The 22,490-nt window shown below is 39.0% G+C and overlaps 1 protein-coding gene and 1 pseudogene across 13 annotated transcripts in view; one reads left to right on the top strand and one right to left on the bottom strand.

Annotated features, from left to right (window-relative positions):
- The window catches only part of GTDC1 (glycosyltransferase like domain containing 1), a 387,156-nt gene that overhangs the window by 286,407 nt on the left and 78,259 nt on the right, over positions 1-22,490 (top strand). The gene's annotated exons all lie outside the window — the stretch shown is intronic.
- LOC121481788 lies at positions 11,025-12,200 on the bottom strand (annotated as a pseudogene).

The following is a 22,490-nucleotide window of genomic DNA, read 5'->3' as shown; positions in this document are numbered from 1 at the left end:
ATCTCTCTCCACTGTTTATGGTACATTTTCTAATGCAAAACCCTTATGAATTTATTTTATATACTTCTATTTAGTTCTCCTTGGAAAGAATTCAAAACTGCAACTTTCTTTTATTATCTGGTTTGGAAAAGAAATGTGTGATTTCTGATGAATTGTGTGCTATTTTCTAAGAATTTCTCTACTGACACATCTTTTGAACAGAAAGGATTTGTTCCCCAAGTTCTTACTCATGAGCTTTCAATAGACTTCAGATGTGGAGAAGCATTGCCCTCCTCAAATGCGATTTGCAACTGCATTTCATTCACTTTCTTCCCTTTCATGAAATTGAGATGGACGTCTGAGCCAATTAAAAAAAAAAGTAGATGTGAATTGCATTTATTCTAATAATATTAGATTGCCCTACAAACGTATGCTTGATGCTGTAAGGCAAAATCACATACCTTGGATATTTTTTTTTAAGTACAGTGAAAATTAAAACATAGTAGAGAGTAATATTGACTCTGAATAACACAAATGTGGTCTATTTCAAAGTGAGGTAGCTATCTGGAAGAGATTTTCAACTTTGGATTATGTTGGTGCTAATGGTTAAACCTGCATACCTTGTCTTTGATGTTCTGTCCAGGCTCATGTGAAGTAATGGGATTAAAAATAAAGTGTACACCTTTCTTTTGATCTGAGTATCCAAAAGGAAAAATATTTTTTTTAAAAGCCTGTCTTCTGCTATAACTTAGCAAATACCACTGCTCCAACAAAACTGATATGATCCTGGGGCTCAGTTCACAGATTTGACAGGTAGCGTACACTAAAAGGTTTTCACAGCCATTGTCCTTTTTCCTGAAGCAATGTCATTCCAGATAGTGCTGTAGAAATGTGGTTTTATACCATCTACAAAAATCAAGGCAAGTTCAATTATTTTAAGCAACCTCTCTCAAATGACTGCTTCTCTGGTAACTGATAACAAAGTAGAGGATTTAGGACTATTGGTTAGTTAGCCAGAAAGTGACAACAAAAAGACACTGGCCTAAGACCTTTACCTTGCTGGGCTACTTTCAGAAAGAACCTGTTTACTACATATTTTCTAATGAGACTTTACTCATCTCTTTGGTTGAGCATACATATATTCACACCCATACAGATTGACACACTTCAAAGACTACTCAGTATGGAAAAGAACCACTTTGACTCTGTGGTTCATTTCAAAAATGAATGAGTGAGATGTCCAACTATATCCCATTAGAGAAAATAAGAAAGGTTAGAAAGGACAGATGCTTTCCTCAGCTGACCTAAAAAGGCTTAGACTGGGCTGACTGTGCTTAGAATTTTTTTTTTTTTTTACTTATTTATTCATGAGAGACATAGACATAGGCAGAGGGAGAAGCAGGCTTCCCAAGGGGAGCCTTATGTGGGACTCAATCTCAGGACCCCAGAATCATGACCTGAGCTGAAAGCAGACATTCAACCACTGAGCCACCCAGGTGCCCGCCTAGAAGCCCTTATCCCATGTTAGGCATTGGGATGCCTTTATGAAACCCATTGGCGATCTGAATAGATCTTTGAGTGGACAAGTGGCTTTTTCTGCAAACTGTCAGGCCAGGCAAGACTCACCAAAAGGAGATGGTGAGTTCAAGTTCTCTTTTCAATCCTTGTGATCTTAGGGACTATGATGAATCCATGACACAAGACCAAAACCAAACTCTTCATGTTCTTTTAAAGACCAGCTTCTCTTCCTCTTTCTGTCTCTGCTTTTGCATTGCAAACATCGTTTGTTCTTGTTCTGTGTGGTTTTTCCTGTAAATAATGCTACTATTTTCTGTTCATCCAGGTTTAAGCTCTCCCACTGGCCGGTGGAATAACATTTAAGCTCCTTAGCATGTCCACAATCTCTCTCGTCTTATCTCACTTCTTACCATTGTCCCTTTCTTCAAGCTGGACTTACCTCTTTCCTCTGTACTTTGTCTAATATTGACCCCAGTGCCTGAATGCAGCCTAGCCCTTAGTTGTTGTTGTTGTTGTTGTTGTTTTTTCTCCACTCCGTAGGCCGCCTATCCTGAAGTGTCATTCATTCTGTTGAAAGCTTCCCTGCAAAAAACATACCGGCCAAAAGGCATCTCCTCTATGAACTCACATAGAGGGTCATTTGTGGCATTCTTGCCATCTCAACAAAGGCCTCACTCCATAGCAGGGCATATTATGTAGCCTTTGTGATTATCTCTCCAGTCTCTTTTTTCCTAGCACTTTTATCCCAGCTCCCCATATACACACAAATCCTGCCCTGGGGAACGACACTCCCAGACAGGTCCTTCTTGCCTCCACCTCCCCATATATTCCCTCATCTGCCTGAACTACATCCTACCTCCCCTCCAGGGCTCACTCTCACTTATCCTGCAGAGCCCCTAAGAAGCCTCCTCTAAATTGGTTCCATGCTCCAGCAGGCTCTGGACCCACTCTGATCCTAGCCCTCATTTCACAACACTAAAACTCTCCTTTTCACCTCTTTTATTTACTTCACTAGATCGTGAACTCCTTGAAGTCATGGCCACATCTTGTTTATCACTATATCCACAGAACAATGCTAAATACAAGACACTAAGGAGATTTGCTAGTAGTAAGAATAGATATGATGCTTAGAGTCTGTCTTATATTATGGTTCACTGTAACTATTTTCTCTTGGAACATAAGTGTTCTAACAGCATGGGTTATGCTTTATACAGCTTCATTAGAAAAGTGTGCTGTATACTATTTGTATACAGCAGATACTTACAGAATATTTTTCTCGAGTTATTCATTCAGATGAGCATTACTTTTCAAACTGTGCTCTCACAAAACTAGAGTTATTTCACTACTGATGTTATTTCTTAAAATATTTTGAGAAATGTCCTCCACTAATGATTTAGGAACCACCCAAGAAAACCAGCTTTAGTAGTTATTGTGACCTAAGATATTACTCAAGTTAGTCATCACACTTAGTCTTTTGAACTCTAACTTCAGGTTATGAGTTAAAATGGCTCAACCCCCAAATTTAGTAATTTGGGGCATATTTATTATAATAGATTGTGAAATTCCCAAGGGCAGTGACAGTATCTGGCATAGTCAATGAATGAATGATTGAATGGAAAAAAAAGCACGTGACCACCTCCAGAGACCAAAAATGTACTCACATGTTTCCAATGATACCAACCCAATTGGAGTCCATTTTGGAAGAGAGAAGTTATAACAGTGTATTTCTTTTAGCAAAATGAAAAATAATGATAAATCTGTCTCACTGTCTGAGTCACATCCTGTGTTCTCTGTGTTGGTTAAGGAGCTTTGAGCCACTGACAGGTGTGTCAGTATTTGGGTTTGAGTTCTTGCCATCATCTGATAACTGAGTCGTTTCTTTGAAGTCTCCTTTTTCTGTCCCCCATGCTTGGGATTCTAGATTTTCACCTACTTAAGCTTCTTTCCTCATAAACTCTTACTTTGCTCCATCCCATGTTTCTTTCTGTTTCTTTTCTTTCATTCCAGTTATTGGATTTTCTGACACCTTATTGCAAGATCCTCTTATCTTTACAGCCATGAACTTTTAGGGTCTTAGTGACATATATATAGCTTACTGGCATAGATGCTTTTAGTATATACAGTAGATGAGAGGAGCGTGTCCTTAAAAAACAACTTGGAGCCCTAAACCTCCAAGTAGGGCAAACAGGAAAAAAAATATAACATTGTTTTCTTCTTTTAGAAAGTGGCATAAGTCTAGTGAAGTAAATGAACAATGTCAAGTGCAAATTAACTCACGCAGAAACAAGTGATAGTCAAATAGAACAATCGTGAGGCCACAGTTTCTTTAAAACAATAACCATGGGAATTTGTTGTATCCAGAGTGTGATACAGTTATCACTGCTGCCATACACATATGGATGTGCATTTGCACACATAAGCATGTAAAGTTGAAACTGAATATGGGCATTTTCTGCTTTGAACTTAAAGAATACTTTAAAAGTATTCCAAAAGTCAACTTTTATTCCTTTCTTTTGCGGGATATTTAAAGAAAAAAAGGAGTCCATGGAAGCGAAGGGGACATATTTATTGTATAAGCCTTTGCTATTAGCTATTGAGAATACATAGCCCCTATTTTTATCACTCTGAATGGCATATATTTCTTAAAGTAGACCAGGTTCTCAGCAAGTCAGCCATAGTTTTCCAGAAGTACACAAGTAGCTTCAATGACATTTCATCAAATGGTTTCCAAAGTACATGTTTCTAACAAGGCTACTGAGTCAACTTTAAAAAAATAAGCAAGCCATGTCAATTGAAAGAAGTTTTAAAAAAACCAAGGCCAACGCTGATCAGTGTATTGGAAATGAATGTTACAGCACTCACTATTGCTTCTTTGCCTTTCTGGTCCCTGTAAACCTCCACTTAAAAATAGAAGTGACCCAAACAGAAACTAGGACAGGATTGTGGCCATATGGGATGATATCAAGGACATGGTGGCATTACTCCCCAGGTCTGTAAGCAAATGGCATATTTGATTTGTGAATATTTCTCGGAAAATGCATTTTTATTTTCCATTATTGGTTCAGAATAATGATAGTAGAAGACTCCCTAGCCCAAAAGCTTGAAGACATAGTTCTAATCCCTTGACAGAGGCAAAGCTCACAGTCATATCTTTGAGTTAAATTTTCTACGGTAGCGTTCCCTAAAATGTGTTCTCTACATGTAGTTCCATGAAATGCTCCTTTAAAAAAAAAAAAAAGAAGAAGGGAGAGTACAGGGGTAGCTGCATATTTTTTCTCCCTATAAATAGTCACAAAGCATATTCTTATTCAAGTCTGAGAATCCCCGAAATAAGTAAATATCTCTAAATTTATTTAATCTAATCTTTATTTAATCTAACTTTTCCAAAACTTAATATTTAACCATAGATGGTGATGATGATGATGATGATGATGATGATGGTGATGATTTGAACTCATAGAGCATTTACCAAAATCCTGAGGAATTAATATTTTCTGGAATACCCTTTCAGAAAACAGGTGTTTTAGACCTTTGGCTCCCTACTTTAAAAAGAGGGAGTAAAATTAAATAATTTCTCTGGCTACTCTACAATCTCAATTCTGTGGTTCTATAAAAATTTTAATTGTGCAGTCCCCAAAGTCAAAAGTTACATAAATGCCAGGGAGAAGGATGATTTTTTTTTCACACAAGGTAAGTAAAAACAAATATTCTTTACTATGTTTTCTTTACTGTCACATAAGTGGTCTCTTTCTATCTTAAGTTCCTTCATACTTTAAAAAAATAATAATGCAAAATCCACACCCCATTCTTTTTTTTTTTTTTTAAAGATTTTATTTATTATTTATTTGAGAGAGAGAGAGCATGAGCTGAGGAAGGGTGAGGGAGAAGCAGACTCCCCGCTGATCAAGGAGCCCCAACAAGGGGCCGCTCGATACCAGAACCCTGAGATCATGACCTGAGCTGAAGGCAGATGCTTAACCAACTGAGTGATCCAGGTGTCCCAACATTCTTGATTTTTAATTTAATTTGAATTTAATTTCTATTGAGGTTAAGTTTCCTACATAGCATCAGGTTAAATCTGTTTGTATGGTACGTCAACAGGGAAAAATAGCCATCGTTTTTCAAGTCTTTATGAAAGTGTGTATTTTCAAGTCTCGTTGCTGATATTGCCCCCACACCATAAGTTCCTCAGAGAGCATGAACAGTATCTCTTAATTATTTTTAAATGTTCCATTGCATACAGTCTTCGGTTCTCTGCAGTTGCTTCTTATTTTTGTACAAGTACCCAATAATGGCTAAATTGCTTAAAAGGAAACTACAACACTTTATCTCATGTTTTTAAATGTTCTTCGGGTGTAGGGAGAGTTATATTCTTGTTTTTAAACTGTTGGAGAAGCAAGACATTTGTAGAACTAATACCTACTTACAGAGGAGCAAGCTTTCTCCCTATCTGGGATGGGATACATCGCTATGCATCCTATGTCACCGTAACTATGTCATGGCTATGTCATCATAACTATGGGGTGGAACTCTTAGACTCTTAATTTACCCAAGCACAAAATCTTTTAAGGACGCTTTCCAAACTGTTTGCCATCTAATTTCCTGTCTCCCTCTCCACTCCTCAATTTAGATGTATAGATCCAATTCTATGAAATGTCTCAAAGTAGGAGGGAGAAATCCCTGCCACAGTATAATCATTCCTGCTTATAGAGTTTATATGATGTTCCCAACAATGAATGATTATAAATAAATATTTTTTACTGGAGAAAGAGGTCAAGAAAAGACATTTCTTGAGCACTTGCCACATGTCAGGCATAGCCATTATAATTTAAATCACAAAAGTGGAGGCATTATCAACATTCTCCTGATAAAGAAACTGAGGCTCAGAGAGACCTTTTTTTTTTTCTTTCTTTCTTTTTTACCAAGGTCACACAGTGAGTGACAGAGTTAAGATTGGAGCCAGTTGCTTCTAGTTTCAAGTCTATACTTTTTCTCAAATGGAAGCAGTGGCATATTTTTCTTCTAAAATCATCTAGCAGTCGAAGCGTTGTGTTACAGAAAGGCTTTTAATGAGAACTGAACCGTTGAGTTGTTCTAAGGAGATTTCTATATCCATTTTATCAAATTGCCAAAATTCCAGAATCCTTTTCTCTTTTTGCCTGAATGTATTACATATGTCTAAAAAGGTCTGATAATAAAGTAGAAAATTGTTTTCCTTAGTCATTGATGAGTGTTATATTACAGTTTGAGATGGTTATCTGAAACATGTGTCTGTGGAATACTGTATGTACAATTTCAGAAGAACAGTTCTTCAAAGTTTAAATCAGAACAGAGTGGCCCGAGGGCATTTGTTTGTTTGTTTTTTGCCCCATCCCTGCAGCCCTGAACATCTCCTTCTGGCTTGTGTGGCATATGTGCTGCCATCCCCAGAGCCCTCTGGTTTGGGTGCACACCCCCTCCCAGGCCTGGAGTGAAGGGTGAGGGGACGGGGGCACACAGAGAGTGCCCATGCCATTATGTTCCCGTCAGCACTGAAGGACAGCTGCTTATGAGTAGGCGGTAAATATCTTCTATTCAGTCTTTGCAAAAATATGTTGAGATGAAATTCATGTAGCATAATGGGTGGCTCAGCAGTTGAGCGTCTGCCTTTGACTCAGGGCGTGATCCTGGGGTCCTGGGATCGAGTCCCGCATCGGGCTCCCTGCGTGGAGCCTGCCTCTCTCTCTGCGTGTTTCTCATGAATAAATAAATAAAATCTTAAAAAAAAAAAAAAAGAAATTCATACAGCATGAAATATAACCGTCTTAAAGTGAATAGTTCACTTTTGACTGGTTCCAGAACGTTTCCATCACCAGAATGGAACCTCTTCCCCACTAAGCACTTTCTTCCCATATTTCCCTCCCCCACAGCCCTGGTGGCCACCAGTCTGTGTTCTGTCTCTATGAATTTATCTATTCATCAAAATGGAATCATACATGTGACTTTTGTGTCCTGCTGCTTTTCCTTTAGCATAATGTTTTCAGAGCTCCCCCATCTGCCATTGTGTATCAATACTCCATCCCTTTTTATGGCTGAATAGTGTTTCAGAGTATGTCTGTGCTACTACCATTATGTATTCATTTATTTACTGATGGACATTTGGGCTGTTTCTACTTCAAGGCTATTGTTTGAACATTATATGTACTGTGATTACCCGCCCCCCCCCCAAGAAAGCTGCAGCTTATAGCTGCAGACGGAGCATCATGGGGCTGAATCAGATGTTAACCTGCCATTAAGGTTCTTTTTGATGCTAGGCTCACTGAAATGCATTGTTATGCTACTTTGCTGTGATATACAGTGTACGTGGGTTATATGTCCTATGCCAAAAACTAGCTTTTAGATGTAATATGTACTTATTTATGATGTTTTTGTTTGTGTTCAATACTGAACTTAGGAGAATTTTACAATGTCTGTTTGGAGAGCTTAGGTTAGAGACGCAAAAATAAGTCCTCCCAAAAGCTCTAGTAACCAAAAGCGTTAAGTATACTCTTTTGTCAATTAATGAAGAAAAGCTATTGAAAACATTAAATTATCTGGCATGTCTACATATATAATAATTATGCAGCCAAGGCTTTTCCTTTTGAAACAATTTATACATTACATAAACCTAAGTTTCTCATCCAAGTATCATTTCAAGAGAGGCAAGTTTAAATAATGGAGGCAATGGGGAAACATAATATTACGATAATGTTCTTTGGTGCGGTTTGGAGGGTTTTAGGAAACATTTGGAACTATTTTTCTCATAAAGTCACTTAACTATTGAAGTGTTATGATAGCATTTCCCTCTGCGTTGTATACAATACAAAAGGAGTCCAGTTAAAGGAGACAGCGATTCTAAATATCCTGATTAGAGGGATTTCCACTAACCAGGAAATTACATGCTCTGGAATCCTGGTATTAGTTTAATACAGAGATGCAGCAAAATAAGGCAGGGCCAGGTGATTTAGGGAGTCCCCTTCACTTTCAAATATCTATTTCTTTGCAGCTTCATTTAGCAAATCTACATTAGACTTTCTGGAATGGATGGAAAAGGACCTGAATTTTCAGAATAAATATTCTCTAGTTAAATTGATGTCATATTTTGTTGAGGAATATTTCTAACTAGATTATAAACTGATACTTCTCCCGAAACTGCTCTGATGAAGAAAATGTTTAAACTTTTCTTACACCATTATTATTGGCCTCTTTGAAACTTGACAGATATGTGCCTCAAAGGTTCTAAACATCTGTCAAGTGTTAACTTAAATTAAGTTCCCTTGTGGATTGATAACCATTATGTTCTTTGCATTTGACGTATAGATACTCACTGGTGATTGTTTCTTATTATAAAATAACTATAGCCTTTTTATAAATTTAAATTGTAACAGCGATTAAAATGTAATGCATTTTTAAGGTATATAATCTGTTGAATAAGAAAATGAAAGCCATTTCATGTGTGCTTTTAAGAAGTATAGAATATTTTTGTTATATTGGAGCTTAAAAACCATTTCTGTTGAGGGTTGCAGTGCTATCTATTATTACGGATGACTAGAGGCTATGGCTAAGCTATACATCAGAATGAATAAATTTCCTTGTCAGTGAACGTTGGGAAAGTACTTGAGAGACCAACCTCAAGAAAAGGGAATTTGTTTCAGGCTGTCACTGAAGTGGTCATTTCCAACTCCCTCCCCTTCAAACAAAAATGAAACAGAACAAAACAAAACAGTGGCTCTGGCACCAGGTAATTTAAAGGAAAAACAGGAACCCGGAGAATAACATTGACTTTAATTGAACTCCCCTTAAACATGAAGCATAGTACTTTCGGGAGGGTGGAATGAGGATCATCAGCAACCTCAATTAAACTAGTCGGGTATTTTTCCATTTCCAAATAGAATTTTTGGAGGAGATGGGATCTCAAGCTGAGTGCGGCATCCAGCAACCAGCATCTCTCATGGTCTTGCAACCTTAACTAGAAAGTGTGGCCTAAGACACAGGCCACAAGTCTCTGAATAACAACTGGAAACAAATGATTAACTGTTTCAGTGCCAGGGGCCGCACTTCAAAAGTGAGCAGAGTAGAATCACCCTAGGAGCTTAGAGGCTGGCACACCAGGCAGTGGTGTGCAGTGCTGTGTGTGCATGCGGATGAAACACCCAGCCTCACTGGGGTGAGGGGATCGAAAGCCCAGAAGCCAGACTGGCGTTGCTATGTCCAGGTCTCTGTTCTCACTTGGTAAGAGATCAAAAGAGTAATCCTAGACTCTTTCATTGGTGGGTATCTTAGTGGTCATTGTATCTGAGGGGACAGCTCTCATTGTTCATACAATTGAAAGATCCAAAATGAGATTTCCTCAGTATAGCCGTTCACCCCAATCCTACCCTCTTGAACAAGGAACAAGCAGCAGAAAACGGGTAGACTCCCTGACTGTAGGACCCCCGGGGGTTCGAAGACCTTCTCTTCTTAGCTTTGTTCTGCATGCACATGGTCTGCACTCATACCGCACTTCCCACACCATCTTTCCCGGGGGATAATACCTATCTGTTCTCAGATTTGCGTATACCAAATTCTATTTACTCTCCATATTTTTCCTCTGTTGCTAAGAGTTTCATGCTGCTAAGTGGCTGCTTTCTTTCAAGTTCCTGATCATTTCCACATCCCCTCCTCACCCCTCCATCTCTAATTGTCTGATTTAAGTCCAGAAAAGTAGTTTCCCTACTTGCTTCATCTGCCTTTTTAGAGCTTAAACTCTTAGCAAAGTGAGTCAAGAATGTATCCAATATTGTGTTTTTGCCAAGCAAGCCTTCCAGATGGTGTCCTCATGGTTGAAGTCCCCCACTACTTTCTGTTACTTCTGTGCCTGTTCTGTAGTCTCTCTTACCAAACCGTGCCCTCTACCTGGCCTGGCAGTCAGGAGTGCACTTCCAAGAAGGAATATATACATACATACACATATGCATATTTATAATCTACAAGACAATTATTACGGTCCTGGTAATGTACGTAGCTCTCTACTTTGAGCAAATCTTTTTCTCTTGGATGAAGTTTTCCTTTTGGCCAGGACTTGCTCTTAATAATAGCACTAATATTAAAAAGCTAGTATTTATTAAGTGATTGCTATGTGCCACATTCCATACTAGGTTATTGCTTGCTATGACTTCATTTGATACAAAATATACTAACAGTAATTCTTATGGTGGAGATATAATCCTCTCCATTTTAACTATGAAGACATCAAAGCTTGGGGAAGTAAAGTAACTTGCTTGCCCAAGGCTGCACCATCATAAGTGAAAAGTCCAGGATTTGAACCCAGAATCCTAATACTTAAATGCTTGCATTCTCTCTCTCTCTCTCTCTCTCTCTCTCTCTTTTTTAAGAGCAATGATATGACTATTGTGCCTCAGAGGCAAGGAGAGGGAGAAACCAACAGGCTGAAGATGGGGGAAAGTCTAGAGTGCTGTGTAAAAGATAGGAAGGTCTTTGCATGCCCATTGCAGAATAAGAGGAGATTCTCAATAGATTGTTCTTTTTGTTTCTCCCTTGGGCTTCTTGAGCTTCCCAAAGCTTTTCAGGATGATGTCATATAACACAGCATAAGCATTATGGATCTCCATGATCATTAACCCAATGTCCCAGGACTCTGCCTCATGCAGAGCTTGTGCACCAGCTGCCAGTAGTCACCCACATGGGGCTGCTTGACTGCCTTGGTAACAGCATCGGCCCCCTTAGAGAAGTACTTGGAGATGTGGGTGTGGAAGCCTTCCAGCTTAGTGCGAAGGTGTGCACACACACTTTCCCTGGACAGCCACTCCAAAATTATTCCCATCCTCGATCTGAGGTATCTGTAGCTGCAACCAGGTGGTGACCAGATTGAGCTGCTCCAGGACATCCTTGATCTCAGGCTTTAGACATTGAATGGGGACCACAATCTTATCTTAGTTCGTGGGGCCACAGGGAGGACCTTTGTCTTCATCTTCCTCTTTCTTCTGTTCATCTTTGTTTTCTCTCATCTGCTGTTTCTTCCACTCAGCCTTCTCGTTCTTCTTGACTGGATCAGGCACTGGGATGTCCAGTCAGGCCTTCAGATTGCTCAGGTTGGCTTCATTGAGAGTTGGCTCCTTTAAAAATGCATCCACTTCAGGGGCGCCTAGGTGGCTTGGTCAGTTAAGTCTCTGGCTTTTTTTTTTTTTTTTAAGATTTTAGTTATTCATATGAGAGAGAGAGAGAGAGAGAGAGAGAGAGAGAGAAAGACAGGCAGAGGGAGAAGCAGGCTCCACGCAGGGAGCCTGATGCAGGATTCCATCCCGGGACTCCAGGATCACGCCCTGAGCGGAAGGCAGGTGCTAAACCACTGAGCCACCCAGGGATCCCCAGTGTCTGGTTCTTGATTTCAGTTCAGGTCATGATCTCAAGGTTGTGAGATTGAGTCCCATGTCAGGTTCCATGTGGAGCCTGCTTGAGATTCTCTCTCTCCCTCTGCCCCCTCCTGCATTCATTCTCTCTCTCTCTCTCTCTCTCTCTCTCTCTCTCTCTCTCTCCTCCCTCTCTCTCAAAAAAAAAAAAAAATGCATCCAACTCAGAAGTCTTGGGGAGATAGCTCCCCTGCAAGCTCTCTGTCTTAGTATACAGTCTTCACAGAACACATCCACCTTGGCTTGGGCTTCAGGCTTAGCCCTCAGTGTGGCCATGGCCAGGGCAGGGAGCCTGGTGTCCCATGAGAAGCAGAATGGGCATCAAGACAGGAAAGTAAAAGCAGTGCTCACCACCCACGTGGCCTTCCTGGGCAGCAGGGAATCAACAGGTAGTACCTGCTTCTTAGTTAGTACCTGATTCCCTTTGCCCGTTCCCTTGCAGTACCTTAGAAGTGAATCATTACCCTTTAAGATCATACCATCCTGCATAAAAATTCCAAGTTAAATCAATCTCGTTCAACCTTGTGTGTTGGCATACAGACCTCATAGTCGCAAAGTTTTCATCCTAGTTGGTTTCCCTTTATTTTCCCTGAAATTGTCTGGGCATGTTTACCGCTTACTCCTTTGTTTTATCCCCCATGGTTTCCGGTTTTATGATTGTCTCTGAGCATTTTTCTCCCTCTTCCCTGTCCAAAATTTAGCTTAGAGGCTTCTTGATGATACTGGGAAATGAAAGATAGTCTTTCCTACCTTCATGTAAAACACTTTCCTAATGTATTCTTTCCTTTGTTGGAGTTCATAAAACCAACTCTTAGCACTGTCCATGTGGCCACCTGTTTGCTCCTTATATCTCACTTTTGCTTTTAGAGTTATAACCTTTCCTTTAAAGAAGAGATAAAAAATAATAATAATAATAAAAAAATAAAAAATAAAAAAATAAAAATAAATAAAAAAAAATAAAAATAAAAAATAAAAAAAAAATAAAGAAGAGATAAACACCACTCATCAATACCACCCCTCCCCCGATCCTCCCCACAACTATACCCTCCTCCCCAAGTCCTTGAATTTTCTTCCTAGATGGCGATTACAGTAGTTCTCCCTTCTGGTGGCACATAAGAATCACCTGGTATAAACAAATACCAGTGCCCAGGGACTATCCCAAATCAGTTGAATCAGAGTTGTTGGGAGTGGGTCCTAGACATTTAAAACTCCCCGAGTGCTTTAAAACTTCTGATTTGCATCCTCATTAAGAATCACAGCATTATGAACTTTGTCTGGCAGTAGCATTCATTCCCACTGCATTGAACAGAAGTGGGTACATTTTATGAATCTTGGCAGGCTCCATCTCCTACTAAGATTCATGCTGTAGGAAGACAACGTGCCTCTTACTTAGCTTGGCTACAGCTTTGTTCACAGCCATGAACAAGTTCCATGAGGATTCTTTTCTGCCTGCAATTAGTAACAGCATTGTGCCTACCTCCTAAGGTCTGAGAATATTCCTAGAGCTTTGTGGTGTATCTGCAATCACCCTCCACGGAGAGCCCAGCACCTTTGGTGTACTTCCAATTGCACACTTGTCTTCCTGTCTCTCTTGGCATGTATTCTTTTGCTGACTCTTCTCTTTTCATTTATTTTCCTCTCTTTTCTTAACATCTTTTTCTATCGGATTCCCTTCTAAGATCTTTTTGTGCTTCCGTTATAATCTAGGTCAGAGAGATGTCCTAAGGTCTATTCATCTTCTCTAGCAGGAAACAAACTAGCATCTAGAGTAGACTCAACCAAGGCAGGAACACAAACAAAAATACTGCCTGGAAGATAGGATTCCTACCTTCTAGAGCTTACTTTTAGTTCAGAAGGGGAAATGAAGTTACGGGAAAGCAGCAGAGCACATATGTAATCATCAACATTCTAGAGTCTCAGAGAAAGCATCTTGAGGAAGGTCGGTCTTGAACTAACCTTTGAAGATAGTAGAGGGCACCTCAATTTGATTGAATAACATCAGTGGAGGTGCAGTGGTGGAATTCAATATGGATTATATATGATGGAGAATTTGTTCCAAGGAGAGTGTGAGTTCTAGGGAAGAAGAATCGATGGGATGGGGTTGAATTAGGAGAGAAAAGTAGTTAGCAGGATGATAAGATTAATGATTCCATCCCCCTTCCCTATTCACAACAATTGCTAGACTCTAAGATATAGAGGAGAGGTCAAGCACTGCATCTTCAGGGTGCTCCCATGCTTAGCATAGAGCCTAACAAAGAGCAGTCATATAAAATATATTTAGGAATGAAGAAACTCTCAACCTAGGAGGGTATTATAAATCCCTTTAGAAGTCAGGTGAACTTAACATACTCTAGTCTTCAGAAACAGGCAAGTAGGTAACACACACACACACACACACACACACACACACACACACGCACAATTTTTCCATATAATTACAGGGGCTTCAAAGACTCCCTGAAGACCATTCACAGTCTCCAGGTTAATAATTAGTGATTTGGAGGTAATATGACACATGATTTATGTCTTGAATATTATTTAGACTTTCTCCTGTGATTTAAACTTACAAAGAACTATTCCATCAAGTTTTTCTAGTTGTAGAGAAATTCTTTTAAGAAGGCATTATGGGTAGATTTTATTGTTGTGAAAGATAATATCTATTTTCGTGAACATCATACAAAGTCTACTCTAGACAACTTTTTCAACCAGTTGATTCCCATAATTCTAACTGGTTTTGAAAAACTAATGAGTGCATTACTATTTTTACAGAGAACACTCTTCAATAAAATTTTAATTTTATCCCACAATAACATTGAATTACTTTTGCAGTTTGCCTGTGTGAACATATATAGATAAAGAAAAATGAAAAGAATCCCAAAAAGTTGTGCCAAAAGACACAATATTTCCAACAACTTTCTTTCTATGACATATGGAAGAAATAGCCTTTTTAGTTAGGCATGGGCAGTAACACAATAGGCCCTTAATATCTGCCTACCTGTTCAAAACTATTCAGTACTTGAGTATAAGCTATTACTAGATAGTATTTTGACTAAGAAAAAGTTAAAGAGGGGAAAACATTTTTAGGAGTGAAAGTCTTGAGGGGCATCTGGGTGGCTCGGTGGTTGTCTGCCTTTGGCTCAGGTCATGATCCCAGGATCCTGGGATCAATTCCCGCCTGCATCAGGCTCCCTGCAGGAAGCCTATTTCTCCCTCTGCCTATGTCTCTGCCTCTCTTTCTGTGTGTCTCATGAATAAATAAGTAGAATCTTTGGGAAGAAAAAAGTGAAAATTTTGATATTGCTGGCTAGGTATGAGACTCTTTCCTGTTCATCACCTCCCTCTTTCTGAGCTTGCTACCATGTTTTTTATTAGCTTATCCTCAAATCTCTGCACTTAACATCTAGCTTAAAACATATTTCTCCAACAGCTTTTTTCCTGTATCTTCATGATTTCCTTTGAGTGCCTTATGCAGCTACGCCAATCAAAAATAATAGAAAGACGAGAAGATATGATAAGGGATGGAGGGTTGTTGTCATCATAGTTTACCATCCTCACTACTCTGGTATCTGGGAAGTTTTTATACCAGTAATGCCACTGATAGCCACCAGTGCAAGGTGAAGGACAGTGATAGCTATTTAGAGCAGAAATTTCAAACAAACAAAGAAGAAAAGATCTGAATTCATCAACTAGTTCTGAAACTTTTCTGGGAGACTCTCTCCAAATATGGCACCCAAAACATCCGTAACCGGCATATCTAGTCTAAGCAAGTTTGTTTTGTTTTCTTTCTGGAGCGAGTGGCCTTGGTGTGAGATGGACTTACCGATATATAGTCTCTGCTCTGCATCAATCATTCATATACCATTTCAGCTAATCCTTAAAATAACCCTAAGAAGTTACTCCCATTTAATAAGTGAAACAACAATGGTTATCTTGTTGGCCCAGGGCTACTTACCTGAGAGGTGATTACCCTGAAATTTGAGTCCCAGACAGTTTGCTTCTAAAGGTGCCTTGCAACAGTCCCCCTTCTAAAGAAGGATTTTTACTCACGTATCCTACCCTCCCTCCCATCTCTGTTTCTAGGATCTATGTGACACTTCAGTGAGAACAAAATTTAGTTGGCATTGTTATCCACTTCTCTGGAGTCATGAACAAAATGCAAATAAAACAAGATCGAAAGTCCACAGTTTTGCACACAAATGTCTTTGCCATTAACACCAGCAGCTTTAGTCCTACCAGGCGGAAATGATCAAGTGTATCTCTTTCAAAGAATACATCCATATTGTTTTCCGATAGAAGAGTAATATGTATTTGTCAGAAGATGACCTAAACTGATCCATTCTTTAATAAACCAAGGAAGTTGGATTGTTCTGCTAATCTGTGAATGAATGGTCTTGTCAACATGATCCCAAGAGACTGGGAGTGACCTTTTGTGGATATGGCTTTGGGTCAAGGAATGTGAGGCCAATAGGAAGCAGCCTCATTTGACCTTTGAGCCTTCGTGTGACTGTAACTTTAAAATCTCCAAAGGCAGAAATGTTTTTTTTCTCCTATATAACATGTAAATTGGGAGTTTGATATTTGTTAAGTCTTGTGAAAATAAAATTTGAACTTAAAAATAAGTACATGCTTCTTATGACTCTTTAGGTTCACTTTTACAGCAGCAATCACCTTCATTTCTGTGAAACTGAAACTTTATTAAGCAACCACTTGTGCCAAGCACTATGCTGAAGGGGTTCCTATAAATTATTATAATTTACCCTCTCAGTGGTCCTATGGCCTTTTAAAAAAGGATCATGCCAATAATGAGGGAAAGCAGTGTCGTGTTTGTTATAATGACAGTAATTTCTTCCTATCAAGATAGGTTTTAAAATGTTACACTTAGGATTTTGTTATCTTTCCCTCCAAGAAAGGATACATGCTATTTATGAGAAGCTCAGCTTAATCATATCAGATGAGCAGAATTCTATTGTTTAAAATGTTAGTTCTGACCAAAGAACTTTGGATACTGAAGGCCCTTACTTACTCTAAGACAGTTTAACACCAGAGCAGGTCCAAAGAGTGTTTCATGCATCTTAAAATTTAAATTTAAATTTAGCCAATCAGGACTCAAAGCTAGTATCAGTGTTGATCATACAAAGGGAGATGTTTCTAATTAACTAACTTTAAAGCCCTATCTTAATCACTTAGAGCATTCTTGTGCACATCTGCGCTGCAGGAGTAACTGGATTACCTCCATGGTGTATGTGTGTCGGGCTGTGCGTGTGTTTAAAGCAATGCTATAACTCTGTCCAAATGGGATTCAGCACTGCTTTAAAGTTTAGAAGCAAATGTGTACTTAGTAACATAGTTTAAAAATTGAAACCCCCTTCTACCTTGTATGTTCTTCTCTTGTAAATTGGGCTTGTTTGTGGAGGGCAGCCATTTCAAATACTGTGACACATACACCCCAGAACTTCTTCCCTCTTCTTTCGATCTAACCCAAATGAGCACCAGAGCCAGGGCCTCTCATGTGGTTTTGCTTCATCTGACAATGACATCAGTATCTTTCCCCTTGCCTTATTTTTATAAATTGGTGCCCAGAATGAGCGGTGATGCCAGTAAAGGAAACTGAGTCCTAGGAGTAATTTTTCATTAGAGTAAATGAAGTGATATGATAAACAAGTAAAACCTGATGTGACAACATGGCACAAAGCTGTGATACAAATTGTTTAGTTCTATTCCTGTGAATGTTTTCTGAAGCTTTTATTATGCCTTTCTCGTGTCTTGTGTGTATATATACTGATCAGTGGAAACATAATTCGTGTTCAGATATTTATTTCTATCAATGAATGACCAGATGGTTCTTGCCTATGTTGGAAGACAACCGTTTTCCCTATTCGGTAATTGAGGGACATTCTTTATAACAAACTAAATAGGATGACCAACTCTAGTCCAAGTGAGAAACATGCAGCTGCCTTGCTCTACTTTGTAAAGTTGGCAGAGGCTCACACATGCCTTTATTCTTATTTTTTTAATTGAAATAGTTTGTGTATTTTCCCCACCGAAGTCACACATGCTCATTGTGGAAAACCATGGCAATGCAGACAAAAATAAAGAGGAAGAATGCTTATAAATTGATTTTTACTACCCATAGCTAGCCACTTGGAGATTTAATGATGGTGATGAAGATACAAAACTGATGTTTATTTGAGTGCATACTCTTTGCTGAACACTGTGCTAAGTGGTGTACACAAATTAGTTTATTTAATTCTCCCCCACAGCCCACTGATGTAGGTAATGGTATTGGCCTCCCTTTGAAGCTGAGAATACTAAAGCTCGGAGATGTGAAATGAATTGCCTGGATCACACAGCTCCCAGGCCCCATAGTAGCAGACTTCATTGAACCTGGGATTGCCTACCAGCCAGCCCCACTGATTGCTAAGGGTTAACTGATGAACTCTTCATTTGTTGTATAGGTTTCAAATATTTTCTTCCCTTTTGCATGCTGCCCTTCAGTTGTATTTATGAAGCATTAGGTATGTTAAAACATCTTATTTTTACATAGAGGAACCTGCTCTTTGCTTTTAGGGTTTCTACCTTTAGTGTCATGTTTTAAAAGGCATTTTCTATTCCCAGATTGTAACACAGAAGGGGGAAAAAAAGAAATGCTAACAGTACCAGAAGAAAATAATCATAAGCCAGAAAGCCAAGGTGTCTGCCAAAGCTGTCACCAACAGGAAGAGAAAGGAGATCTGAGATGTGTCCGAAGGCAGTGGCAAAAGGGGAGAATAAAACTAGTCCCTTATTATATCCATCGAGCGCAGCCTGCTCAATAAAGCAGTTACATGCACTTCCTTTCTTGCCTCCTGTCCTCCCCTTCAAGCTCCTGTAGCAGGCTCTTGACTAAGAGGAAGGGCTGGAGCAAAAGAGAGGAGGGCTTGTTAAATAGCTGGTGCTGTTGGAGGGTCTCTCTTGGGTGGATAGGCAAATGCAATAGGCAAAACCAGCTCTTCTGTGTGGTGCAGAGGTATGTTCTTTTGAGGCCTTCTTGGGAAGACCTCACACACAGAGGGATTCCCCAGCATGGATGAAACCCTCTCTGGGTGACCTCTTATCATTTCCTTCTCTCAGATCCTGTCCCTTACCCTGACATCAACCTTCTTGAGCATAGACCTTTCAATATGGTGCATGCATGACTTCCCTCCACTAGGAACATGCGGTGGGAGGGAATCAAGTATCCTCTCCTATTCAACTGGTAAAAATGGAGGCTTCTTCCATTGCTGCCCAATCTCCTTGCCCTGCTGTGTGGACTTCACTCAGCTTCCTACCTTCAGAATCCTGATATCAGGGCTATTGTCAGGATCTATGCCCCATATGCAGTAGGTTCTCCCAAGAATACTTCTGAGCTCTGTTCTAGGAGCAGGTGGAGGTGGCAAGATTTTGAGTTTCAGCAGCTTGGAAGTCATCCAGTTTGGGGAAAGAGATGCCAACGTCCCTTCTGGCAAACATCCCAAATCTCTACGAGGAATTCTCATGGAGTCCATCTACACCAGTGAATTTCCTCCTCATATTTAGGCTGTTAGAGAGTGATGAGAGTAAGAGTCATGGGACCAATATATCCACCTTTAGCAAGTCCTGCAGAGGTGTGTTTCACATTTCCTTTTGGCATTGGTAGGTCGTAATCCTCAAGGTTAGGACCTCAGCTGAAATAGGAAAATAATAGGAAAAGTCCCATTTTACACCATGTGACGTAGAATTATTTATGTTGTGAACATATCACGTGATTTAAAAGTTTCTAATTTTTTTCCCAAAGTGTATCATTATTTATCACAGATACCTTCTCATTAGTTTATCACTTTTTTTAATAGTGACCCAAGCCATCAATAAATTGATACTCATTTCTTCTAGAGATATAACTCCATTACAATAATATGAAAAAAAATTGTATCAGAGAAGTGTTCTGTATTGCAAAGCCATTTCTGTGTCACGGCGTGTCGGCCTTCGAAGCAGTATTTTGTTGATCTTGGTGACAACAAATTCAATATATCTAATAATACTGCATAGCAGGTCTTCATTCTCTTTCCTATTGATGTGACAGTCACTCTTTAATGAAACCTTATTTTGTATACTATTTGCATTGTAGATCAGGAACGAAGAGCTGAGTTTGCTTAGGCAATAGCTGAGCTGTTTATACTTTTTATATTCTTCCATCAAGAAATAATTACCCTTCAACCAACCTTACCTCTTCCTACTTCACATATGCAAACCACCTAAATAAAACATACTCAAACATCCAAACCACACATCAGTATACGAAAACAATCAGGGCCCAGAAAAGCATAAAATTGTGTATGCATAACCCTTTCCACTTCCTTGTACCGAAGCAGTCATTCATTCAGCAAGTACGTATTGAACATCTACTGTGGGCCATAAACCTGTGAGCCAGTAGAGTTGATTTTGCTCATTTATTTACTACAGGGAGTAAAGAATAAGATTTGTTTGAACTCCAGTTCTATAAAATCAAAATGTTATTTCTGGCTTAACAAAGATAGTATTGTAGTAGGACTTTAGTATCTCTTGGTTGGTTGTCTATAATTCTCTGCTGGAATACATCTACTACCCATGGATTGGTTTTAAACGGCCTTCAGCAGATATTGCTGCAGGGCCATCTGGCCATTTGCTATCTGTACTCCTAAACTTACATTCAGTTCTAGAATAATCTGGCTTTGACTCCCTGAGAACTTGGTTATGCCATGGCATATATTATTGAAATGTTAAATGTGTATAAACTAGGGCACATATTGACAGCTCAGGTGGTATGTAATACTTTAACATAGCCCATCCTAACAAGATGCAGACACCCTTGATACAGCTAAATTATGGAATTAGGTACATTTTTAAGATGACAAGATTTTTTTTGTTGTTTTATACGAGAACTCCATTGAATGGTTACTTTTCCCAGGATGTTTGTTATTATTAATATTTATGGTTAAAAGCATACAATTTCCACTTACATCCAATTTAGTATTAAAGGAGATATTTGCACATCTGTGTTTATGACCCACAAAAATACAAACTGTGACTGTATATAATTCTCTCTTGAAAACACTTGCCCATATTCATGAGCCCATCATTCAAGGAAAAGCTGTTTCAAGATGCAAAGTGAAAACCTTTTCTGCAGCTAATGTTGAAACTCAAAATAACGTTCAGCATATCCTGAAGGATGACCATGGATTGTTGTGATCCTTCAACAACCAATGTACTATCTCTTTAAAAAGCTTGTATGAGGGAGGGGTGCCTGGGTGGTTCCACTGGACTCTCAATTTCAGCTCAGGTCATGGCTCACGTCATGATCTCTGGTTTGTGAGATCAAGCGCCACCTGCCTCCAGCTCTGCAGGGGACCTGGATCCTGCTTAAGATTCTCTCCCTTCCTCTTTCTCCCCTTCTTCCCCCCACCCAAAAAAAAACCCTGGAAGAGGGAAATTCAATCATATCTTAAAATGTCTGTTTTTTCTTAAAGCAGCAGAGATTTCAGTTTGAGTGGGCACTCCATAAATACCTGCTGATTACCTTACAGTTTAATTAAATGTCTTAGAATTTAGAAAACTGTTGAGTTTTTAAGGAAGCATAAAACTTAGGTACAAAACTCTCTCTTCTTGTCTCACTTTGGAGAATCTATAGCACTTCCCAGGCAGAGTGATCAAGATCTACATCTGTCATCCCACCTCTCTTCAAAACTTTCTTTTCTGATATTTCCTGTCCAATATCTGTTACAGTTTAGCAAGTCAGAAGCTGGCTCTTAACAATTGACTGTGGGATGAGGCCCTTAATAACTTCAAATACTGAAACTTCTGGATAGAAAGCAAAAAGTAAGTTTTTAAAACAGTAGATAAAAATAAATTTAGAACATGAAAAATACAAGATGCTTTAAAAATTAATGCATATTTTAAAGGATTAAGTAGAATTTTAATACATTCATTAAAGTGTACTCAGTGGAGATGTTAAGTATTAGATGTGTATGAAGGGAGACTTAGTGACCTAGTAGCTAGATCTTAAGGACTAAAAGGATAAGAATCCAACACATGTCTAATAGGACTTCCAGAAGGAAAAATTAGAGAAAGTGTTAGAGGCAACATTCAAAGATATTTGGGCAAGAAATTTCCAGAGATTATTAAAATCATTAATTCTCAAGGTAATACATAGGCTTAGCTTTAAAAGGTCAGAGAGTACAAAAAAGTCTATAATACAAAGCAAAATCCCTTTCCCCAGTCTTTCCCTACTCCTAAGCTCTCCCACCCACAGAGACACTGCCACTGACAAAAGGTTTATTTTTTTCTGGTCTTACCATTTCTTGATTTTTAACATAGATATTTATCTATTTACTTCCTACCAGTAGAAGTGACTTAGCTCTCTCACAGCCTGAGTGTGCGTGTGCACATACAGGCTTTCCCTCACCCTATCCTTCCAATGTGGCTCTATCTCAACTTTTGGATAATTATTCTGTGTTTATAGCATTATTGCTATGTAAAAAATGTTCCCTGCTGAGCATCATTGTATTCTGTGATTAGGTTTCCTTCCTTGAGCAA

This window comes from Vulpes lagopus, chromosome 24, assembly GCF_018345385.1.
Source record: "Vulpes lagopus strain Blue_001 chromosome 24, ASM1834538v1, whole genome shotgun sequence".
NCBI classification, from domain to species: Eukaryota; Metazoa; Chordata; class Mammalia; order Carnivora; family Canidae; genus Vulpes; species Vulpes lagopus.
This window is presented reverse-complemented; position numbering and strand designations above follow the sequence as displayed.